Below are 26309 nucleotides of genomic sequence, written 5' to 3'. Positions count from 1 at the left end.
ATTTTATTTCTGTTACTTAGTGAGATTTGGAAACAGCTCACGATCTCCCATGAGATATGAAATCATGACAAATTTATTGAAATTTGACAGTGTCACACTTATTTTTTGTTACATTCCAATGTGTGTCTAATTGAAAAATCAAATTCAATGTGCATTTTTTTTTAATATCTCATATGTATAAAATTCATAAATATATCTATGTGTATTAATCAAGACTTTTATTTAAAGCTGACTCAATAATAGAGAAATGCAATAATAGATAATGTCTTATTATTTACTTCCTTAACTGGAATGGAGAAAGTTCTAACTTAGGAAAGCAGACAGTTTGTTTTCTTGTCTCTCATTTTTCCTTCGCAGTATGTTATGCCAGGTGAAAACTATTTTCTACATAAATCAGTTTTCTCCAGGATATATGGTACTCAGAGGATATAAAATCTATTGGGTCTCAGCATCAGACGGCACAATCCTGTTGAAATAAAAAGAACCACAGCAAATTATGTCTGTAAAGGATCTGGCTCAATTGTACCTGAAGTTAAAAGGAAGTGTTTTAAAACAATACACAGCCATTCACAGGTATATACAGGAACTGCAAAACTGTTATTAAAATGGCATTAAACACTTAATGCTGCAGACATCCTTCTGACAGATCACCTCTCCAGGCCTTGACAGCTCCCACGTGCCAGTGAAACTCCTTGATGAAATATAAGCTATAGAGACACCGTTGTTCACGTGCTGCAGTTGTCAGTGTGACATAACAGCCTGCACTGAGATGCTGTGGAATTTAACTTCTAGCAATTCCTTTATCAGTATCAGTATTTACTGAACTTTTATATTTGATTTCTAAGCCATACAATAATTATCTCCTTCCAGCTTTTTCTGCTTCTTTGTTTCTTTCATTTTCTCATCCAATTGCCAGTTACTCCATAACTGACACAACCTATTAATTGACATTAACCTCAGGTGATCCGTGATGTTTGTCATCCTAAAAATGTTCAGATCATAATTGCCCTCGGTTTAATAAGGGATGCCAAGGTGGAGAGAGGCAAGTAGAGGCTACATTAATTTTCTTGGTATGATAGAGGTAAAAACCACTTTATCTTCAATTTAAGACAAGTCCTGAATCTCTACAAAGCATTGCATTATTTTATGACCTGAGCCAATACCAGGTAAGTTTGGCATCCACTCCTATCCCCCTTTAACATGTGATGAAGTGATAGAAAAATTAATAATAGAAACCAGAATGAGCAATACTTGACATGAACACAAACAATAAAGAAGATAAAATAGAGAGACAGACAGACAAACAGGAGAAAATAAATTTATTTATTAGAGGGAAAAAAAAAGGAAAATGGTGTTCTTTGGCTAATCTGAGGGAAGTGCTTAAGTATACACAAAAATTCATCTATATTAACAGGCTAGTTGAACTTGTGACTTCAATGGAGTCTCAGCTTGGGTTTCACTGCAGCACCATCCTGAACAGAAAGAACCTTTACGTTGTCAGGTCCTTCACAAAGCACAGCTGTTCATAAGTCAAATGCTGTCTGGGTTGACCTCTGCCTCCAGAACAAAGTTGCTCTGGTCTCTGCATATGCGTGTTTCACTGCAGCAGGCTGTGAGTGAGACCTGGGGCATGCTTCAGTACTGGAGTCAAGAGGTCTCACCTGATGAAGGAAGGAATAAAGCATCTGTATTAGCAGAGTTTATGTGAAACCAGAGAGAAAGAATGTCTTTACATTAGGAACCTGCTGTCAACATGAAGGGGACTTTTGTGTACTTTTACACAGCAGTGTAGGGCTGTAAATTGCTAAAGGTGGTCACTATTGAAAGTGAAACACTGTTCAGAAAAGAATCTTATGGCCTATCTTACATCCCTATCTTAAAAAAGGCAAGGTTCAGCCAGTGTGGTTAATCTTGTTGGACAAATGAGTGTGTAATTAACTGCAGAAGATACAGGTGGTGTGGTAAAGGAGAGAAAATGAAAGATAGAGCTCCCTGAAAAAGAAAAAAAAAAAAATTAAAAAACAATCCCCCAAAAAAACAGAGGCAGAAAGCATGGCAGTATTCAGCTCAAATTAGTTATGTTTGTCAAAAAGGAGAGACCAGCAATCAGAAGTAATCATCAACATTATCCCATTCACTGTTTCGAAGGTTGAACTTGCAAAGAAGGCTTGGATCTCCAAACTTGAAAAGATGCTAGGAGATGGTTTGCACTGCCAAGGAGCTCAGCCTGCATTGTGTTAGGTTGTGGAAGAAGTGGGTGCTGTTCTTATCCTTCAGAGCTGGAAGGGAACCTGGTGGGAAGAAAGGGACAGTGAAGAAAAATAACACTTAGGAAATTCAGAGTGTAAAATCAGCTGGGATTTTCTCTTTCTGATGCATATCACAAAGGAAACCAGCAGTTTTTTCCAAAGATGCTGTGAGTATGTCCAGAATTACATGGTTTTGTGTTCCCAAAGTGGAACTCTTGAGGGGCACCCACACCTCTGGCACTGGCCACGGCTGGCAATCAGAGAGCTTAGGACTACCCAAGTGTGCAGATGCTGAGGGTCAGGAAGTCAGTGCTCTCAAGCAAAAAAGAAGGAAAATATTGAAGCACCAACTTAATACTTGTGGTAATGACTGGGCAGCAAAAGGGGCTAATCCCTACAAGTAACTAAAATGTTGATGGAAAAAGATATCAGCAAGAGATGAAAACAACTTGCAGGGATCAATGGACCGCAAACCCTGCAACTGCAAAGAAATAAGGTTTACATGGCAAAGTGGAATTACAAATGTATTACACTGTACAATTTTTTTTTGTGAGTAAATGGGTACTGGAAAGTGAAACCCAGTTCAACTCAGTTCACAAGAATTTTTCCTCCATATCTCTGACACAGTAAAAACTATGGTTCTGTTAGGAATCTAAAGCTCCTTGAAAGCTTTTATTATCACTGGTATACTAAGCTTTAAATGCCTCTAAAATGTTGAAAGAAGAGAACAAAATGAAGACTAAAATTGGGTTTTAATTTTGCTTGTTCTGCATCAGCTTTAATTTATGGTTGGACTATAAAAGATACATAGTTTTGCAAACATCTATTCTTAAGATTATTTAATATAAGAATTTTAGTGAGTAGATCTTTGCATCCTCCTGTTCTTCCTCCAAGGACCATGACTTCATTTCATGAAAAGAGGTTGCACAGATTGCCTCCCAGATTGTTAAAGCAGGAACTTTGGTCTCTAATAGTTACATGATTTCTCTCATATTCTTCACAATAAAGAGAGATAGTATTTTAAAAATACCTATTGCAACTTTCAAAATTATTTTTAGGAGCTCTGTGAAAGTACTGAAGTTAATTTAATCACTCAGTTTCCATTTATTAATCAGGTCTGAAAAAACAGTGTTGTTACATACCAGACAGCAGCAGATAACTATCCTAGCAGTCTCTGCTGTCTCTTGTTGCATAGAATGAAGATGCAATTAATAATGAGCCTGACTCCAGGAGAATAGATATTCACCTAAGCTGGGAGGATAGAATCACACCTTCAGTGATTTAAATATATGTACTGTAATGTCATAAAGACACTTGAGTAGGAAGATTGCTTCTGTTGGGATCACAGATGTTTTTCTTGGAGTAGTATTTTTAAATTGTGGCCCACCAGAAAAGACATCCTACAGACATTCTCAGTCTCTGCCCCAAGCCACACAAGAACAGGACATGTAGGATGGATTAGCTGTTGGTACCTGAGGTATTCTGAAACTTCTTTGCTGACATATGGGAAGGATTGTTCCTCATCCCCCTTGTTTACTCACAGGCTCTTCCTGTAGCCTCTGGCTGGTTTTTCCCAAGATTTATATCATGAGTACCTCCTTTGAAATTTGGAGCTGCAATTCTGAAACTTGCAAAGTGGACCTCGAAGGGGAATAGGGAGGGACATTTACTCCCTCCACAGGTGGGTGGTCACTTGGCTGAGAATATTTGGCTCATTTAAAAGCTCGTTAAAAGTGAAAGATTACCAGCTAAAACTTCATTTCCTCCTTATCTGGCAGAATATGGCTTTACACAGATTTTAAAGCAATTGAAAAAAGCTTCTTTTAGGACTTGCACTAGAAATAGTCACAGACCTGGAAAAGGGTAAGAGAATGGATGTTCAAAGAGGTAAAATGCAGCTGCATAACCAGCTTGTTCAGCAGTGGTTCTGTCAGAATGACTTAGTGGGGCAATGAGGTAACGGGGAGGGATGGAGCCTCTGTCTCGGTACTGGAGCATGCAAGGACTGCACACAACTGATGTGGCAGCCCAGCAACGTGACACACACCCAGGGCTGATCACTTAGAGGCTGGATGTCATAATATTCTTTATGAATAGCTCAAGCAGATATGCAGGTTTTTCTGATGTATTTTTGTCTACCTCAGCTACCAAACTTATAACACTTTGACCTGTACAACACTACGTTTGACTCCAAATCACAAAGGAAGACTCAAAACTAGTTCTTTCACATGCTAGCAAATGAGCAAAATATAGAGTAAATTGCAACTGCAGGAAGTAAGCATATTTTTGTATCATTCTGGAAAAATCCATTGACAAATATAAAGGGAGACATATATGGCTCTTGTAACCGTGTGTTAATGATGAAATACAACATCCAGAATTTTAATTTTACTGAAATTACAGTTGTCAAAATAATTGCATTAGTTAATTTAAAATTCTTCATTGGAGAATGGCCCAGGCTATATCTCTGTTGCTCAAAATGTTTTATTGTGTAATCACTGCGCTTTTTTGATGAGCAATTTCTTTAATGTTATGCTATATATATGTATGGCAAAACTGTGAGTGATCTTTGTTTTTATACAGTACTGTGTTTTGCATATAAAATACATTATGCATATTCTCTCTCCCTGTCTCCAACTCCTACCTTCCGAAAGCAGAGACTGGAGATCCAGTGTTCCCTAGTGTCTGTGATTTCTTTATGGTTTGTTCAAACCTTCGAACTTTTTTGTTTCCCAAACCATCCACCTGTAAAATAACTGTAACAATCTCAACTATGCAGCTACCTCAGATTCCTGGACTGAGGACTGATGCAGTGCATTAGGTACAACAGCCCCCACCTCCTCCCTTTGCTTCTGCTCTTCTTCTCCGTTACACTGGCAGCTTAGAGAATAAGCAGGAATTATTTCTTGCAGGGGAATAATCTGTCCTGGGCTGCTTAAATTAACTTTATGCAGAAAATGGCCATGCTACATCACAGCCAGGCCCATAATGTCTTGACAGAAAAGGATGATAAGTAGTCCCTTTTCTCTGATGGCATCTTTCCCTTTCTCTGGATGCTGATCTGATGTGTCTGCCTGCCTGCTTTATTCACACAGTGAATAGTACATTCACTTTCCCTGAGCTTCCTCAGAAAATACACTGATTTTTTCAAAATACACAATTTATTCATCTGTGTGTCCAAAGATCTTTGATCTGGATGATGTTGGCAACGGTTTTGCATTCCAGTAAGCTTAAGGATAGTGAAAACAGATACAGCAGAGGTAATGCCTAATCAGTTAATATTGTTTTGCTGTTCCTCTGTAGAGGAACAGATCTGCAATTGGCTTGTTTGATACCAGAAGTCATTTGAGGATGAGGACATGGAGCTAACATAGCATGGTTCAGAAGAAAATCCATGGTTTAGAATATTTTTTTCTAGTGTAGTTTCTTCACCTGTTTAACACAGCAGAGCATTGGTACTCTGTTTGTCTGTGTGTTGCAGAACAGGTGGAGCAGAGAATATATACAATGGGAGGTGTAGGGAATGACAGAGAGACAGCTACAGACACAAAGAAGGATAAAGTCCTGTCTGGGAAATCACACATAACCTGAAATTATGTGTTAAGTAGTGAACCTGATGGTGTTGTGATGCAAACTGTGATGCCATGTGGATATGCACTGACTTACATCCTCTGAAGATTTAATCCCCAGACTATCAAACTGTTCACGCTGGAATGCCAGTATTAAACTAACCGCGGAGAGCTACAAAACGTGCATTAACAAAACAGCCCACAGAAACCTGGAAGGCACAGTGGTACAGCAATTCTCGGCAGCACGCTATGATGTACACAGGCTGAGCGTGATGGACGCAGTTAATTGATAAATAAAGCTACTAAATATTGTCTGTGCATTTAGACAGTGCATTGAACGGTTTCTCATTGCGCAGGGGAAATAGGTACACTTCCAACCACCCTGATTCACCCTTGGACATTTCATGACTATGTCTTATCGCTCAGTTGAGCATAAATTCATAGATTTTATGGTTAAGGGAGCTTGAGATGGGCTGCTATATTTTCAGCACTTAGTTCTGCCACTTCTTATTGGACCATCTGCTGTCACCTTAAAGAGACAAGTGTATATTATCAAGGTAAACATACAGATCATTCCAGCATTTGATATTAAAAAAAAAAGGGGAAACCTTTAAAAGTATTGATCCAAATGTGTCAATAATATTACAGAGATAAGTCCTTAAAAAAGAAAATAACATAAATATTTTCTGTGCAAATTCAAACAGGATGTTTTCACCTCACCACCATACCATAAAAATGTTTGCTGTTTACAGAGCTTTACAATTTATTTATTTCAATGTAAATGGAAGATTCAGTCTAGTTCCAGTAGGATAATTTTAAAAGAAAGGAAAAGAGAGAAAAGGAAAAAAATTATCACAATTATTTTAGAATTGAATGATATTATCTAACAGTATGATTAAAAGTCAATCTTTCAGGGACTGAGTGCATCTGAAAACAGATGAAGACACCGTAACATTCATCTATGTGCACACAAAAGAGATTTATATACACAAATATGTGTGCACACTTGTAGGCAGGCTTAATGCATGCCATAGTTTCAAATTCAAGAAAGAGAGATGCACATGAAATTCATTGTTAGGGGAAGAATCATTGGACTTTGAAGCAAAACTAAATCTTATCACAGTACATATATATATATGACTGATAATATTATGAAACAATGATTATTGTCTATAAGACTTATAGCATAAATAAATCTGCTGACCACTCCCTTCTACAGTTTCCATCATTACACCTTGGTCTTTTACACTTACACATGAACACAAACACACACACACACACACATATATATATATATATATATGCAAAAACATATATGTTTATCTGCAATTGTGGTGTTGGATTTTTTTTCTCCCTTAGGAAAACAGACTAAACTGAAAGATGGATATATTGAGTTTGCTTCTTTCATAGATTCCCATTTTAATAGGCATGTAATATATGTGATAGGCAGATGGCAGAAGTAGTGGAAAAATAATTGTAAATAATAAAAAATACAAAAAAATCAAGGTAAAGTAAATGTAAAAAAGTGTGTAGTTGTACAGTGCATGCTGTACTTTAGCAAATGTATTTGAAATTATTCCCTTTTATTGCCTAGATCAATACCATTGTGATCAGTACTGATTAAAATGGAAACCCTTATAAACAAAATACATCAGATTTTCTCAAATTAACTTCCCCACCTCCTAAACATTTAAAAAAATAATCCACAAAAGAATTTGAGCATCTTGTTTCTTTTGAGGCACTGTAATCATACATATTTTTATTCATATCTGATACTACAAAAGCTACAGAAAGATTCTATTGTTAGTATGTACCATATTATTGGTATTAACACACTCTAAATATGTGGAAATCTCATTCCAGCAGGGTTTTCTGTTTAATTTGTTCCCCTGTGATAATTACAGTTTTTGTCTGAGATGAGAGTCTTTTTTGTTAAGCTCCAGTGCTTCTGTGCAGTCCAACTGTTATGCTGAGAAGTAAATGAAAAAGCCTCTACTCAAAAGCAACGGAAATAGGCCTCAGTATATTCATTTTCAGGTCTCGGTTCTGTGCAGAACAAAAAGAACAGTGTGATTTTGAAAGATGATGTCCTAACAATGTGTCAGAAATTATGGGAATTTTCCATTGAAATATAGCAGTCCCTCCAAAGAGTTCATTTTATTTTATTAATTGATTTGGCTCCTTTATTTACTATTTATTTGTATTAGGAACAGTTGAAACAACAAATAGATACGTATATACATACACATGCATGTACACTTAGGTATAGTTATATATAAGAATGTATGTAAATATGTATGTATTTCTCTTTACCTCAGTTTCACTTTACCAAGGTAACATGAAGTAGGGTGACAGGTTTTAATATTAGCAAAACTTACCAATAATCAGTGAGCTGGTTTCATCAAGTATGATCCATTTCAGTGAGTGAAAAAATTGGTGCAGAGCAACATTGTCACTTAGATAGCATCTGTCATCTCATTCTGCTTCTTAAGCATAAACCAAGAGCAGATACACAAAAGTTACACTCTTCCCATTCTTTTTTTCATACAGGTACATGGATAATAACACACACAAAGAATGATGGAATGGAGAAATATCCATACTGGTCATGCAAATGGCAGGAAAGTAGGAAGAAAGAACCACAGCACACTGCAAGAAAGACGGAGAATTCAAAATGACCTTGACAGATTTGCAAAATGGTCTGGAAAAGAATACAGGGAGGGAGCATGAAATTCATGAAGGACAAGTGCAAGGCACTACTTAAAAGAGAAATGTTCAATAAATATGGGATTGAGTATAGCTGATGGACAGAATTTTTTCTTAGAAACTAGTAGCTATATGGGTTATCCCTACTGCAGGCTTGATGTGTTACAAGCATCAAATTTCCGAAGAAAAAAAAATTATCCTGAAGTGCTAATGCAAGAGAAAAATATACATAATATATAAACCAAAATGATTATTTTGGTTTAGTTTGTGTTGTGAAGGCATTAGTAAAAGTACCTGAATATCACACTTCAAAACTGACATGTCTCTGACAAGAATGATCAGAAGCTTATGAACCTTCAAAATGACTGGATGCATTTACTTCATGTAAAAATGATAAATGTTATGGTATGTTTTTCCGAGAAGAACGGAAAAGCATTACTTGTATTCTTGCTCAGTCTGGGAAAAAAAGGTCTGGATGTAAAATCCAACAAGAAGGATTTTGTTTAGGGATCAGAATTTTTTATAGGCAAGCTGTTTTGGTTCATGGGGAGGCAGGTTGGTGGATATAGAGACTCATGAAAGGACATGCTCAACAAGAAGACTTGAACACCCTCCAGCCTCATTTTAATGACATTTACATAGAACAGAGTCTGCTCAAATGCCTTATTTCACTGCATTTACTTCAAATGTCCACTACATGTCACTCACCTTATTCCTTTTTTTAAAAACAAGCAGGTTTCCATTCTCTTTCCCATGACCCTGACGCTATCTTGCTCTCTTGCTTTTCTTCTTCATACATTTATTTGCCCCACTCTAAGACATCCAGTCTTTCTCTGTCTCTTCAGTCACAGTGCATCTCTTTCCCTTCTCTCTTGACTCCTTTCTGTCTTCTCTTTCTTTAACTTTCTCCTTTCCTGTCTTTCAAGAGGGAGGAAAAGCCTGAAGCTGGAGACTCCCACAGGCAGCTATTTCTCTTCTGGGATTTTGGAGATACAATGCAAGAGGTCAGACCTGCTGTATCTTCCCAGTTCTTGGGTTGCAAGGTGGGCAAAGTGGAAGCGGCCACAGAGCAGCGGGATCTGCTGCTAAGGGAAACTCAAAGAGGAGCTCATCAAGCCCCAGCTGTTCCTCAGCCTCTTTCTGCCCCATTTGGGAGTGACAAATTAACCATGGATTATTACTGGGGAACCTAGATTATGCTTATTTTCACTCCTGGATTTCATCCCCTTTACTACCTCAGGGCAAAGAACTTGATTTCAACCTTCAGCCTCTCAGGAGTACAGCAAAGGAACAATATTTGCCTTTTAAGGCATTTTTGGAGGAAACCTTTTGTTTTGGAGGAGGTAGAGGGGGAATATTTTTCTTCTCCTCTCTAGTGTATCAATTCCTCCTTGTCTTGGCGTAGTCTAAAGTGTTTTTCTTCACAGCTCCTGTGATGGTCTCGTCCCCTGGGACAAAGCACAGGTCCTGCTGATTAGACTACAGGAAAGCCCTATCTTAGCATAGTTGTTTCTTCTCTTCCTGTTTCATTTTGGCCGTACAGTAGTTTATACACAAACTCACAGACATCACAAGCATGCTCACTCATCACACACCTGTTGGGGCAGGTACTTGGCTCCTAACAGCGTTTCCTCTGCAAGCATATGGGATTGGATACTGTAGCCCTTCCTCTGATCTCTCCACTGAGACTCTGTGATAATGCCCTGGCTGCACTGCTACTCCCCTGCCCCTTCTCACAAGGGCTTTCACTTGCCAGCTGGTGCCAGGAACTGCTCCAACTGCTCCTGAAAGATTGATCCTCTCTGGGCATGTGTTAACACCACAGTGCTCTCCTTATGGCAGTGTGTCACCTCTGCACGGTCACTTGGAGGTTGCAAGCTGGGAAAAAACTGAAGACCACAAATGCATGTAGTCTCTGGGCTGCTCAGAGTAGGTGTGATATGATGGCCACTCGCCAATCAGCAAGGAGCATTCAGGGGATAAAGCTGCACAACAACAGCAAAAGTTCTGTACATCCCTTAGTAGCTGCTGTCGAAAATGTCATCTCCTTTGTGGGAGCTCCCCTCTCTGTGTTTGCATTGCCACATTGGTGCCAGGACCTTGGTCCCAAAAACCTGCCAAAGAAACTGGCAAAACATTTTGCACTGCTGGCCCTGTCCTCAGGTCCTGTGCTGAGGAAGCCCTGCAGGGTGGCAGGGCTAGACCCTCAGACCTGCCAGCTGCCAGCACAGCCCGACAGGCAAATAAACAAACAGAAATCCCAAAGAATATAACAGCAATTGAAGCAACCCACACCGATTAAAGATTCCTGAAGGGTTTTAGGAAATATATTTGTCATTCAAAAAAAGAAAGAAAAAATACAGACAGCAACCAAAACTAGGCATATCAGATTCACCACATCACAGCACCATCCCATTTTAAACAGACGGTGGTTACCTTGGGTATGTAGTGGGTACCCTTTGTGAAAACCAAATAAACAAACAACACACACACTCCACTAATGCAGGAGCTGCTCTCAGACTGCATATTGGCTCTGAGCCACATCTCCCGCAGTAAGGGGAGTGTGGAAATGCACAGCCTTGGCAGCAGCTTCCACTGCCTCAGGCTCTCACAGTTTATTTTATTTATTTATAGGATTTTCTATGGCACTCGTCACCCTCATATCTAAGCATCTTAGAGGTATTAGTAGACTTACCCTCAGAACCCCTCTTTGAGATACAAAATTATTATCCCCATTTTATAGATATAGGACTAATAGGTCAGTAACCTGCTCAGTTTCAGAAGGAGAATCTAGCAGAATTAGAGACTGGACATGCCTCTGATTTCCATTCCTGAACTTTAACCACAGAAATTTCCCTCCAGGGTTATTAATGAGACTGATGAAATACAGAAAGCTGAACATCATCATGGATATGTTTGACTCCTGATTTTTTTATTTTTCTACAGTGTTGGGTCTAGCAACTGTTCAGTACATAGAAAAAAAGGTAAAATTCTATTTACATTTTTCTTCATGTCTGAGGTCTAAATAGGGGTATCAATACAGCACACCTTTTTCATTAGTTTTTATAATAAGAGCAACTGATATACTTTAGACTTGCATGTAACCAAAGTCTAACACATTTTTGGCATGACACTAATCCTAAATTAGTTGCTCTATGTTTATTTTCATTTTTTGCTTCTGTTTGTGGTTAATTTTTCTAATTTGAGGACAATCTGGTGCTTCTCTGAAGTAAGATTCTTTTTTCATTCCATTTTTTTTCCTCAACTCCTCTCAGTTGATAACTTCAAGAATTTAACTGTGTGTTGTGCAGCTATTCTGATGTTCAAACTGGCCACTGCTATAAAGAGTTGTGCCTCTTGCTCTCCATCACTGTATGGAAAAGCAGCAGATGCTTCTGTGTGTCAAGAAACCAGGAGAATCCCATGTCACTGCAAATGAACCATGAATTTCCAGGGTTCAAAGGACAATGAGAAAGACAGGATGAGTCATGTGACTTTTGAGTTGCACCCTGATAAATGGCAGGTCAAGGAGGGTTGTGTTTAATAGTATATTCCTCAATGAAATGTCACTTTTTCCTCAATGTGTCCTCTGTGTGAGCTAATTAAAATCATGTTTTACTGCAATGTCAGCACATGAAGTTGCTGACTTTCTTGTTGTCTTCTACATAGTACAAAATGAATGTTGTCATTTGATAAATTCAGGATCTTAAAGGTTCTGTCTGATGTGGTCTAATGTATGCTGCTCTATATATGTTTAATGCTTTCAAAATATCTCTCTTCCTTTGTTTAAATCACAGCATTCATGACCTGTACATAATGCTCTCTCCTGCCATCCTTAAGTCTCAACCTCCTCAAAACTACAGAATCTGTAAAAACATCTCAAGCAAATATTGGCATTTCCTCCATTCTAGACTGTTTTAAATTAGTTTATAAGCAATGTGTCCAAAAGTCATGCTCATATGAAGCATGGCTTTTGGACACATTGCTTGGTGTAATTTTCTTGCAGGTTACTTTTATACTGTTATCAGAGTGTGTTTGCAATTCATTTGGAAATAAATTCTACTACCTTACACCACATCTAAAGTAAGCAGTAGTTAAAGAGTATGGCTATAGAAAGCCATGGGACTAATTTCTCTAACCAATAGCAATTGCAGGATAGGCACCAGGATTCTTCTTTGTAAACCTCTTGGAAACTGCCATTTATGGTGAATCTCATCTCAGTAACAGGAATATGAATGAGAAGAACAAACAACCTACTACTGCATTAAGTTTTGCTTCTACTATTCCTATCCTTGTATCCTGTAAAACTTCTTTAACAAAAAACAAAGTCAGTATTTCTGCATGTTTCACAGTAAATGACAAAGAGCAAAGTTTCCAGCTTTGGCCTGGTGCTATATCACCTTGTGCTGGAATCCACACAGACCTTGTAAATTAGTATGGGACTCAGTCAGTTCTTCGGTGAGTATTGTCCTCATATTAATTTATTGATAGGTGCTACAGAATGAGTGGTGGCAATTCAAGCTACTGTTCAGTTCAAGGTGTACCTTCAGCCTCTTCTCCTTCCCCCATCCTCATCCAGTTTGCTGCCCTAGTGCTGAGAGCCAGTGCAATGCTGACTTCTGGCTGATCTAAAACACAGATCTCAAAGAAATTCTCTCACCTCCTAAAGACCTTATCTGAAGCCCATTAAGTCTGATGAGAGCCTTCCCATTGACTTCAGAAGGCCTCAGATCCAGTCCCCCAGGGAAAAGATGTTAACACTTGTGCATTCTTAAACCAGCCAGGAGAATTTTTTGAAATCAATATCTCTCTATCAATATTGGTACCTAAAACCCCTAAAATACAACAAAGACACTTCTTGTGAGTTCTGCCAGATGCAGGGGAAAAAATAGAAAACAAGCCCTTAGGAGACACCATTACCTAAAATAAGCAGCTGAGTCTGAGCAGTGACCACAACAGCTACAAAACAATATCCTAACCTTTCTGTGTTTGTACTCACTCAGCTTTGCTTTACTGTACTCCCAGCTCCACACTGAATGCACTAAATGACTCACATTACACACACTGCAACAAAGGCAGTTATACCCCAATCTTCATTAAGGTCTTAATGCAGCAAGGTACTTAAGCACATGCCTAACTTTAAGTACAAGGGAAGTCTAATTAACTTCAATGGGACTGCTTGCTTGCTTTAAGCCAGGCATGTGCTTAAGTACCTTGCTGAAACTGAGAGAAAGACTCCAGGTGCTACCATTTATACAAGTGTCATTAAACACAGAGTTAGAGTACTTAGATACACAAACTTCCTAACCCCTAAAACCACATCAAATTATAGCACTTACTAGAAAACAGCAAAGGTGAGCATGTTGATGAAGCATCACATACCTCAATATACATATATAAGCATTAAAGTAATCAAAAATACAATATCCCATGCACATTTTCAGCATTCCACCTATAGTTTGTCTGTGCATAGCTGTTCCTTCAGATTTCAGGTTTCAGTAGCCAGGGACTGAAGACCTCTGAAAGGCCTGTGAAAAAGACCTGATGTGATAATAATACCATCTGTGACTTAGGTATAAAAGAACAAAGAATTGAAACTGGAAATGGGGCAAAACAAAAACTGTTTAGGTTCCTTAACACTCCTATTTTGTACTTTCAAGCATTTATGTTATTTTTTAGTCAATTCGAATTTCTTGTATTTTTAGTGCCCATTTAATTGTCATCAGATTGAAGTTAAGCCACTCACTTGCTGTGTGACTGCAGGCAAGTTGCTTGACCTTCTTTTTAGTCCTCTTATCTGACTTTATAATCCAGCACAAATGGGAGCTCACTAAAATCTAGAAGCTGTGTGTGTGCTGAGCAGAATAACTTGGCTATTCTACTGGTTAGTTCATTAACAAGGTCAGAAAAAAATTTTCTGGGAAAGGACAACCTCTCTCAGGCCAGGCAGGTTTTAGTTCTGCCTATTTTCCATGACATTTTTTTGAGTTGTGTTTCTTCATTAGCAGTTGGACTCCCTGAGCTTAAAGGTGTTTTCAAACCGAAATGAGTCTATAATTTGTTAATTCTGCAATTAAGAGTTGCAGCAAAAAGCAACAAATTGCATATTTGGAGTTGCACAAAGGTTCCTACTTACAAATCTGGAACACAAAAAGTTCGGTCTCCTTTCTCCATTCTCAGTGCAGCTCACAGCTTGACTAAGGGACTGGCATCCTTTCTCTGCGAGTATGTGGCTAAGAACCCAAAACTATGCACAGACTGTGGATTATTCTTGGATATCTCTGTTTCGTAAATACAAATGTTAAATAAAGTTTGCCTCATGCTCAGGACAATAGGAAGTGACTGCCTCAGACTGAAAATGAAGGGTTCAACCCACAAGGAATAGTGTACCTGAAGGAGATCAGGAAAATTCTGTCTTAGGATGAGGGGAGAAAGATAACAGACAAAGCTAATTGGTATGACTTTCATTTTATATATGACAGTTAAATACTATGGTGATGAGCATAGAACTGGTTTTTTCTTCTTTCAATTGATTATCTGATTATTTTGCTGAGGTCAGTAGCAAGTGTCTCTGACCTCATTGTTTGCTGAAGCAACTGTATTGTCACCAGCACTGGAGTGGAACATTGCTAACTGAATGGGTTAAGAAAAGTGCTCATAAAAATGCTGAAATGCTTTCTGTCTTTCATAACCAAGACCATTACTGTATAAAAGGAGATCCTGACAAGAGCATTACACTGGACAATTGCTTCAAATAATCATTTGTTAAACATCATTTTACCCACCAATTATTCTACATACTGCTCACTTCTGAACTGTTGGATGCCCTAAAAATCATCAAATACTTGAAATTAAGATTTATTTGAGGAAAAAGTGACATGGAAAGCATTTCTAGAGTGTTTCTCACAGTGAAGAAAGCTATGCATTTACAAAGTTACACAATTTCTCAAAGAGTATTTGAGTATTTGAAAACTGTTAAAAGAGAAGAGGCGAAAAACCTGCTGTCTTAGTTCTTTTCAAACAAAAAAGTGCTTTGCTTGATTTTATAAGCAACATGCTGTTCTGTTGTCAGGCTTTCTGCATCTGTTATATCATGGGTCTTGACAACATCATAGGCCAATGTCCCTTGTGATTGAAGTAAAGTATTAAATTTTAGTATCCAGAACAAGGTGATATTTCAAAGGCCAGACTGTTATTGAGCTTGCAGGTGATAAGTCTCAAATTCTGAAATTCTGCATTTTATAGAGAAGCACAACTGCTGACTTCAAAAATAAGTTTATAAGAAATTGCCAAGCACAAATGAACAAAGTTCCCAGTGGTCTGGACCTGATTACAGCCCGAGGGTTCCAGGGCAGAGTGCAAATTACTTTTCTTGAGCTTCTCTGTGGCTTCTTCACTTTACAGAATAAGAAACACCTGCTGGTAGTAGTGTTAGAGAAGATTACACTAAAGTCAGGCCTCAACCTTACTTGAGAGTGACAGAAGAAAATTCTTGTAACTGAAATCTATTTTACACAAGTAATAAAGCTGCAGCAGTACAGTTGAAATATTTGTATACTGCCGTTGTAATATGGGGTAGAGAAATAATATGAGATATTCCACCTGGAGTCCATCTCTGGACCACCCAACATAAGAACATCCAGCTCTGGGGCTCCCAAAATAACAAGCAGGTGCTGGAGTGAGGCCTTAGAGGACCACTAAGATGATCAGAGGGCTATTCAACAGCATCTATTCAGCAGACTCCAGCACAGCACATTCCAGTATCCAAAGGGGACTAGAAGTGACATGGGGAGGTGCTTTTTGAAGGTCACACGGTGATAGGACAAAAAGTAATAGCTGTAAACTAAAAGAGAGCAGATTTCAGTAAAAGGAAGAAGTTTTTTCCTGTGCAGGTGTTGAGGCACTGGCACAGGTTGCCCAGAAACACTGTGTGTTCCCCATCCCTGGCAGCGTTCAGGGCCAGGTTGGATGGAGCTCTGAGCAGCCTGCTCTAGCAGAAGGTGTCCTTGCCCACGGCAGAGGGGCTGGAGCTAGACAATCTTTAAGGTTCCTTCCAACCCAAACCATTGTATGAATCTGTGATTCTATGAAGTTTCATGGTTTGCTGAGGAATATTCTGCTTGAGCAGTAGATCACATGAGTGCAAACACCTCTCAGCATCATTAGTGCAGAATTGTCCAGTTTTCAGGCTGTAAACAGTGAATGTAAACACATTAACCTTAGGCATCATAAGATTGCAGCTGTTGATCTTTCCTGCAGGGAATCACCAGACTGAGAAGTGTCATACCCATTCCCTTTGAAGGGATGTAGGTTCTGCCTGGATGGTGAAGTCTGCATTTTTTTTCTCCAAAAGTATGGAACTGACTAGTGCTTTCAGGAGAAATAATGTGAATTGCAAAAGGTAGATATGATAAATAGGTCTTTGGGTAAACAGCCAACACAAAACACTGTGATGCTCACTTCATCTGTGGAATAAACCAAAATCCTCTATTCTACAGTAAGGATTTATGAAAAGAAAGAGAGCACCTAAAATAAACTTTCACACTTGGTCCCCACAAAGGGTAACTGAGCTCTTGACTGACATCAGAGTAAATTCACAGGTAAACACCATTTCCTTTACTAAGCAACATTCCTGACATAGGGGTCATTCTGTTCTGTGTCACCCACTATCAGAAGGACAGCAATTACCTTATAATTAACCATTTGATTAATTCCATCTTCCATCCAACTGGTCGCATAAAAAAAAATCTGTTTCTATGATGATGGAGGGGGCTGTAAAAGACAAGAGAATTTGGAAAGACAAAAACAATATGACACCGAAAATTAAGGAGGTAAACAACTTAACAATGAATTTCTGCAGAACTGAGCTGAAGTCAGAAAAACATAGAGTAAAGCCAACCTTTTTGTCTGCTTTTACTACAACTAATGAAACATTAACTATAATACATATCCATTGGTGATCATATTTCATTTGATAATCCATTAGGGCCTCACATAGTTCTCTGCTTTTTCATATAAAACATAATACTTTAGGGGGAGGGAAGCTGCCAGACAGAGGCGGAAGAGGATTTGTACTCACACTGTGTGCTGGCACAATAATGTTCTTCCTGCTGAACTAATGGCTCTTCGTAGGGTTTAGGTCAAAGAGTTTAATGGAGCTTAGCTCTGGATGTCTCAGTAACTTCTTAGATTCTAAAACTGAACTTCTTTAGTCTTAAAATACAAATGATGATGGTCCTAATAAGGAGACACGATCCCAAGCAGACTTGAGAATGAAATATATGTCAACAATGCTAAAACAGATTATATAATTCTTTCAAAACACACTGAAAAAGATGTCTGTTCCTTACCACAGACAAATTCATTGTTTTCTGAAGTTCTTCAAGGCAGAGAAGAAGGTGAGGTTGTTTGCACTGAGAATGCTTGCTACATCTTGTTTAACTCCTGAGATTTAAATACATATCTATATTTTAAAAAATACTGACCTCTCATATCTGCGTATATTTTGATTTTTTTGTTATGTGGCAACATGTGGAAAGAATGCAAAAATCACGTCACCACATTATATTCCAAGACACAGCGTAAAATACCTTACTTCTTTGTCAGCTACAAATGTCACTTCAAAAAAAGTAAGAGATCTTTATTAAAGTTTTGGTTTTTTCAGACTTTCCACTTTTACCTTTCTCTACCTCTCTAAAAGTTTCTTCTCATAACATAGAACTAACATTACAGACCATCCATTACTACTTGACCACCCAGATTTCTTCAATAACATGAATCTTCTTCTGCCTGATTTTACTGCATACTGGATTCTCCTTATATATGTTCTACAAGTGCACTTGAATCCACCAACAATTCCCTATTAAAGATATTGAAAGGTATTGTGTTGTTTCCAAAAAGAAATATCCTGCAATTTCTTTCAAAATAAAGATGTTTTTTTTTAATTTGAAATTAGGAATGAACAAATAAAACTTGTAATTCTCTTTCACAAAATTGATTGGTTTTGGTGTTTGGTTGTTTTTGGTTTGGTTTTGGTTTTTGGTTTTTTTTGGTGTTTTTTTTTTTTTTAATTTGAAATTAGGAATGAACAAATAAAACTTGTAATTCTCTTTCACAAAAGTGATTGGTTTTGGTGTTTGGTTGATTTTGGTTGTTTTTGTTTGTTTGTTTGTTTGTTTGTTTGGGGGTTTTGGGGGGTTTTTTTGGTTTTTGGTGGGTTTTTTTTTTTGTTGTTGTGTTTTGCTTTGTTTTGAGGGGTTTTTTGGGGTTTTTTTTTTGTTTTTTTCCTGGGTTGGCAATTTCGATCCTGACAGGTCTGGGTCATTTCCTTGGTCAATAGATAGAAAAATAGATATGAAGGATAAGGAAAAGATGGGTTTTTTTGGGGGGTTTGTTTTGTTTTTTTCCTGGGTTGGCAATTTCGATCCTGACAGGTCTGGGTCATTTCCTTGGTCAATAGATAGAAAAATAGATATGAAGGATAAGGAAAAGAGATGCCCTAACTTTGGAGAAGAGACGTAAGTCAGCAACATACGTAAGTCTGTAACATACCTTAGCTATCATATGCTGGAAGTTTCTGTTATAGCATTTGTGCAGGAATGAAAATGCAAAAAATCTAGAGAATCAAAAAGCAAATATTTAATTCAAGAAGATCAAGTATCCTTACATCATGCCGCTATGGAGACCTCTTGTGTCCTACACATACTGGTAGATAAAACTGAAACAAAACAAAGTAAAATAAAGTCCAAAGCCATAAATATTGTTTCAGATGTGGGTCACAGCAGTCTAATAAGCTGTAATGTACCTGGCACACTTGTAGGTCTTTCAAAACAATACCATCTTCAAAGAGAGAGAGAGAGGGTTTTGTTTTTTTTACTCCAAAGCTTTTTTCTCCATAGGATTTTACACATTTTCTTTAAAGGTATATACTCAGCTTTAGGAGTGTCTTGTGCCAGCTGTCATGCACAGTCACTTAAGATCCTTCCAGCCCTTTTGCTTCCCTTGAAAGTCATCAAGCAGCAACAGGGGGACCTGGAGATTGTAACATCCTTGTGAACTGCTGGGGGTAGAGAAAGAGCCTGATTCCCTTCTTCTTCACAGGGGTGTAAACTGGGAGTGTTGTCATTCAACTGCATCTTGAATGAAACTGCCTCATCAGCCTCATAAATCCAAGGAGAGAATTTGGTACAAAAGGATAAACAGAAGGAAACAGAGGAGGAAGCCCATTCTTCCAGCTTCTGCCTTAACTCCTTTCTGCAGCTAGGAACAGCTGATGTAGAATCTGCATTTTCTAAAAGGAAATTATCCTCCAAATTGGATCTCAGGGTTCATTTAGTATAGATAAAACCTAGAGTTCAGTTTATGCATGTAACCTTTGGAGTAAAAAAAAAAATAATCTCTCTCTCTCTTTTTGAAGATGGTATTGTTTTGAAAGACCTCAAAGTGTGCCAGGTACATTACAGATATATTAGACTGCTGTGACTCACATCTAAAGCAATATTTATGGCTTTGGACTTTATTTTACTTTGTTTTGTTTCAGTTTTATCTACTAGTCTGTGCAGGACACAAGAGGTCTCTATAGCAGCATGATGTAAGGATGCCTTGATCTTCTTGAATTAAATATTTGCTTTCAGACTTCACTGTCAGTTGTCCACTACGGGGGGAATCTGAAGCCCAATTTTGTGTGATGAGAAAGCTGAGTAGTATTAGTTACAAAATATAGGTAGGTTCTATTCCTCCTCTAATGTTTTGGTTGTAAGTCACCGACAATTCTGTTAGTGTAGCTCAATTAATAGAAACACTTCTTTAAAAATACTTAAATTTGCCTTATTTTGCTTTAGTTTGAGGTCTGTGTTTGTTGGAGGCTTTTTTAATTCCTAGGGGAAAACTAAAAAAAACACCCCACAAAACAAAACAAACCCCAAAACATTAAAAGAGGTAAAAACCTCAGCTATACATAATTTTGTACTGGGGCATCATGATTGAGATTTCTGAAGAAATCAACATTTTGTTGTATTGGAGATTACAGTACCTCTTGCAAACAGGTGATAAAAGTGCCTATCTCAGTGGTTATCAGCTTGTTCATGTGCATAATTACTTACAATGCACTACCCCTCTATGGCCTCACAATAACAGTAAGGTTGTTGCACTTTATTTGTATTTTTAGAAGATATTTTAGTATAGGTTTTGTGTGTGTGTAAATCCAGATTAGTGCAGCACTGAGTTTTCCTTTCCTGAAAGCTAGGAAGAAATAAAGAAGAAAATGGTAACTAATTGATAATAGGGAAAAAAATAAGAGGGAGCAAGAATAACAAAGAAAAGGAAAAAAAAAACTATTTAGAGATTGGATGCTGGGAGAAAGTACTGAGCTAGGTATAATAATTATAATATACATACTGAGCTATGTATAATAACTCCAAAATATACAAGAAAAGATCGAGAAAATCCAGGCTGCAGAAATCCATTAAAAAGTGAAAAGAATCAATTTAATTTATCACATTAAACAAATGGGAAAAACCAACGGCAGACCTAATACAGATGTTTTGCAGTATAGTGGGAAAATGAAGACATTTTCAAGCAGCAAGGCTTGCAAGTCATCGTCTTGAAATGCTTAGATCAGGTGGCACTCTCTGTTAGAAAAGTAAGCTCTGTAATGATATTGATTGCTTCCAAGGCCATATTAGAGATGAAGACAAGTCCCAGGAGAGAGGTTGTTGTCACCTTGACCTTGGGTCAGAGCTGGACCACTGACCCCTGACACCCAGGACTTCTGCACTGCATCGTGATATCTTTCATGCCTACAGACAAAGTCAGCAGGGGACATGTGTCGATGTGGCCCTTGCCAAATCAGAATTGACTGGCCTGTAGGAAGCTGGAGAGCAGCGGGAAATGTGGGTTAAAGTATGTCAATAATGTTTCACAAGAACAATTTCTCCCAAGAATTGTAGCTGTTGGAATGTTTTGACATTTATTCGGTAGAGAAATGTAGCATGTTTTGTGAAGCACTTCAAGAGAGCTGCTGCTAACTGCCGCGGTGTATTGATCTTCCTGTTAAATTGCATGGGCACACTTGGGAGATCATTGAGATTCAGGCAACAGGACAGAAAGGATCGGCTGCACCCGATGGTCACTAATGGTAATTGGTTTCGATCCTTGCACTTGAAGAAGCCGTGATTTACTTGGTTCACAGATGAATTGTAGACACTAAATATTTTGAAAAGAAAATATACTGTGATTTCTTTTTCTCATGTCATTTACAAATTATTGCCTCCACTTCGAATGTTTCATACAAAGTATAGAAATCCACATGACTCAATATAAGAACATGCTAAGCAAAATTTCAAGGAATTCCCTCTTGCCTGTAAAGCTCGCTTTGGTGCAAAGCAAATGAACTTTCTGATCCTAATATAAATGAGTTAATTAAATAATTATAAAAAAATTAGCACAATCTTAAAAATGCATCAACACTCTTAAGACTTCCTATAATCACAATACATCATTTTTACATTTTACACATTCTTCTCTCTATCCCATTTGGTGATGTATCATCACAGTCTTAACACAATGAATGTTAAAAAGAAGTGTATTGAAGGCAACTACAGAAGTAGAACAATGTAGGCAGGTATGACTAGCAATGTAATATTGAAGTAAATGATACTGGAATGAAGAATCTGATATGAAAATTGGATACTAATGTTAATATCAGAGTAAATTATTGCTATGATACAGGAGCTGATATAAAAATTGGAGTATACTTCCAAAAACGAATATGATTATAATGCTGCCAAAATTCATGCCACACATGATTTTCAAAGCAGATTTTTAAAGGGCTTCTGTAGCTTTCTGCTTTATACAAGATACTTTGCTAAGTGTATGTACATAATTACATGAAAGCAAAAATATTCAGTAATGATGTCTGCTTTAATACAAAGAAATTCATATATACTAAGATTCAGGGAAGGAACCAGTTCTGTAATTAATTTAATCTGTTTTAAGTACACGTGTCCTTTATGATACATACTACATTCCTACGGGTTTTTAAAGGACAAAAGGGTTTTCAGTTTTTGTTCTGTGTTTTTTTTTCCCTTCAGTGGAGAGGTCAGCAGTTTCTCCAAACAGCTGAGTTTCATGCATAAACTTGCATAAAATATCCATAAAATCTATATAGCACTTTGACAAATAGAAAATAGCACAATATAAAGTAACAACATATATTGTTTCTTTGTTAACTAAGATCAAAATTATGCTTATCTGGAGCCTTTTGGTTAAAATGACTGTAAATAGATTGCAAATTCAATTACAGCTAAATCATGCATCGTAGAATTTATATTATCCAGAACTAAAATAGATAAAATAGAGAAAAATGAATGTCTGAATGCTGCTGAAAGTTCAATGTAACAGCAATATGGCATTTTCAATTGCTGCACCAGTCTCAAATTTCTGAAATATTTACAAACCTTAGATAATGACAACCTCAGGAGAAAATCAAGAAAACAGACGGTATACTGGAGATAGCCTGAGGCAACCAGTGATGAGGTCAGATCTATACAGTATGTGTGCTTTACATGAAAAACGCTCTACTAAAATGTCTTTGCGTACTGCGTAGAGCTTTGGGATGTAGCAGGTATTCACTAGGGGAAGGTAAGGATTATTTACTAGGATCAGTAACATGGAATTCAATATTAAAACCGACAAAGGTTATCATCTATTACACATTAAATTCACCACAGTTGTTTGACAACTCTCATAGCAACAGATTCCACCCTTAACAATTCAAAGCAATCTTTCAGATTAAAGTTCATGTGATCACTTTAAAGAACTATTCATTGTTAATCAAGCAATATTGCTTCAGGCATCATGTTTGTCTTTCACTTCAGGCTATTTGGTTGATTGTAGAAAATGCTGAATTTCTCTGTGTGAGTGTGCAGAGCTTTGTGTCTGCTACTTGGAAGTGACAGGTGAGGCAGAGAGGAAGGGGCATATGGGAACTGATTGAATAGACTGCAAAAGTGGTAAATAAAGTCCCAGTGGCTGAGTGTTTTGGTGGGCAGGATGAGAAGTATATTCTGCCTTAATAATTGCACAATTTAATTTTGTAGGATATTAACCAGTGATGGTATCTCTAAAATATAAAATATCCATTTAAAACACCTAATTTTATATATATAAATACTATACACATATTCATATATGCTTCTAACACTTCCCAGATTATCTTGATCAAGTAGTACTTTACACATTTTCTAGTCAGAGTTGTTACTCATAGAAAGGTACTTCTCAGAAGAATTAAGAAAATTCAATTCAAACATTTCATGGCATAGAAATCCTCTTTTTTTCTCTTCATTTGGGCATGTCTTACTCTTGATTTAACTATACTCCAAAGGTTCAACAGATGCAATATCCACAACAATAGCATTGTAGGAAAGAGTAAAGATGCTGGGACTGTTACTTGCTCAGAGATCACTTTTGAAGACCCTAGAGTGTTTACTCCAGTGACCTAACACCTGTGGCAGTGCTCAGCATCATTAAAATATTTGTCCTTTTGAGGAAAGTGGTCATCCTGCAATGCTGCCCTAACATCCAACCAGGTGCTGAGTCCAAGCTCAAATGAGAGACTGCTGGCAGTCAGTGGGCAATACAAGTGCCAGAATGGATCCTCTGTTGATGTCCATGAAGAGTCCTGCTTGCAGGTCACAGCACGACCGTTAAATAGGAGTGAAAGACAAATGAGTCATAGCATAGCCTTGCAAACACTGGAAGTGGATATCCCATCAAGATCTCTTCAAGAAACAAGGTGGAAACCATACAGGAATCTGAAGTAATTTGTATTTCTTGATTTAAGGAATTCTGCATTCAACATCCCTCTTTAACGATATTTTTTTCATTAGTCAATTTGTTTGAAATTAAGCTGTATTTCAGAAAAAAGTGGTTTGGAATGATCTTCTGATTCAAAAGTCTTATAGCCAAAGACTTTTTAAGTGGTCAAATATCCCAATTTGACATTTTTAATAAAAATTTACAAGTTTGGCTCCCATTCAAAATAATCCTCCATTATGCACTGAATAAGTATTGTTTATAAAGAACTAAACCCCAAAAAAATGCTTTAAAATTACTGGAATTATACATGGTATTTTACCCAACCACATTTTTTCCTGCAGTCCATCAGTTTGCATAAGTTTCTTAAAACTGAGAGAAACCAGACATTGAAAATTTGTATTATTGGGGTAATGCCTGTTCTACTCAGCTATCCAAACCGTGATGGTTTCCAGTAGAAAAGATTTCATAAGGAAAGTCCTCCAAAATATTTTATATTTTGGAAGGTTACTCATGAAGTAACCTTCTGTCCTTCTCAACATTTTTAGGTAGTTTCTCAGATCTGAGAAAGCATTATCTTATTTCAGAATTAAGTTCAACATCAAAAATGAACATTAAATAAAACTTTTCAAATATTTGCAATCTACTTCAAGTGTGCAAAACATATATCTGTCTCATAACCTTCCAGAGTGTTTATTCCTAGTTAAAGATATTCACACAGTGAGAATTCTTAAAGTACAAGAAAATTAAATAATAACAATTCATTACTACTAAGCATAATGATGTGCACTTATTTTACTCTTTCTTCCTTTACACCAGACAAAATAAACAAGGAAACTGCTGACCTTGCCCTCTAGAAGTGCTTTCTAATTGCCAAAATAATTTTAGAAGAATTAAGGTTAATTTTTTTCTTTTTTAAATATGACGGTGTTTTATTTTAATGATGCTTTGAAATTCCTTTTTAGCCAAAAATAAATCCTGTTAACTGTGGAAGAAAATTCAAATCCTGATGATAATATCCTTGACAAGTCTGTGCTTCTCTGGAGTAAATGAGATTTTACTGTGTTTTCTTTCATTTTCTCTTCATATTTCAGAAGAATGAAAAATAGTTTCTAATGAATCACTGATCCTTCTCTTTTCTCTCTTGTTATATTATTACCCTTACTAAGAAACATTCCCATAAATGTATATCTTCTTTTTCATATCTTCCTAAGAAACAAAAAAGCATTTTACAAAGATTTCTATGGTCATCTTTTCAGTCTGAATTGCTGCCTATTTTCACAATATGTAGATTAATTCATGAAATTTGGATTTTATTCTTTAATCTCCTTTAAAGTGCACATATTTATTTCATATGTGTATATGTGTTCTAGCAGAAACTGTATCTAAAATAAATAAATACATATCAGTAAAGCTAAAAGTAGAAAGATGCTTTATATCAAAGGGCTCAGCATGGAGTTCCAACAGTGCAGTAAATATTACAGAAGGATAGCAACAAAGGAGAAACTCATGGCTCTAGTTAACAAAAACATGCAGCTGTACACGTGCAAGTGGGTAAGGCAAATATCATAAATACCTTTCAGTTCTTTTGGGAAATGCTGGTCATTTAACAGCTCAACCGGGCACAATGCTCACACCCTCAGGAGCTCCAAGTGAAAGCTTCCAAATAAGTGAGCAGTATTCAGTCTGCTAGAGGAGTGAGGCTTTTCTGGTCAATGTTTTTGGATTTAGCTGAAGAAAATGTTGCCAGTCAAGAAGTAATGAGATGTATCTGTAATTAGAGATCTCAGAATCACAAACTGAGCCTGTTTAAAGCTTAGAGGAACAAAAAATAAAGACAGAGCAGGTAACTCTATGTGCAAGGAAATTCTACATTTGTAATTTTTTTTCTTTGAAGAGAGTGCAGAGGAAGGCTCAGTAAGAGTTCATTAGAAAAATGAACACCCTTACAGGTTGTGTCATCATGGATAAT

At 37.2% G+C, this 26309-nt stretch overlaps 1 long non-coding RNA gene across 1 annotated transcript; it reads right to left on the bottom strand.

The window, feature by feature from the left end:
- Window positions 1-465: 465 nt before the first annotated feature.
- On the bottom strand, window positions 466-26003 carry LOC120504755. Its single transcript, XR_005628112.1, has 3 exons — window positions 25914-26003; window positions 17213-17296; window positions 466-1661 (listed from the first exon to the last, which is right to left on the bottom strand). It is a non-coding gene; the product is annotated as an uncharacterized LOC120504755 (long non-coding RNA).
- Between the last annotated feature and the right edge of the window lie 306 nt (window positions 26004-26309).

Source organism: Passer montanus, unplaced genomic scaffold (assembly GCF_014805655.1).
Source record: "Passer montanus isolate IOZ18808 unplaced genomic scaffold, ASM1480565v1 scaffold3, whole genome shotgun sequence".
In the NCBI taxonomy this organism is placed as follows: domain Eukaryota; kingdom Metazoa; phylum Chordata; class Aves; order Passeriformes; family Passeridae; genus Passer; species Passer montanus.
The sequence above is the reverse complement of the archived record's forward strand: the minus strand, read 5'-3'. Positions and strand labels throughout refer to the sequence as shown.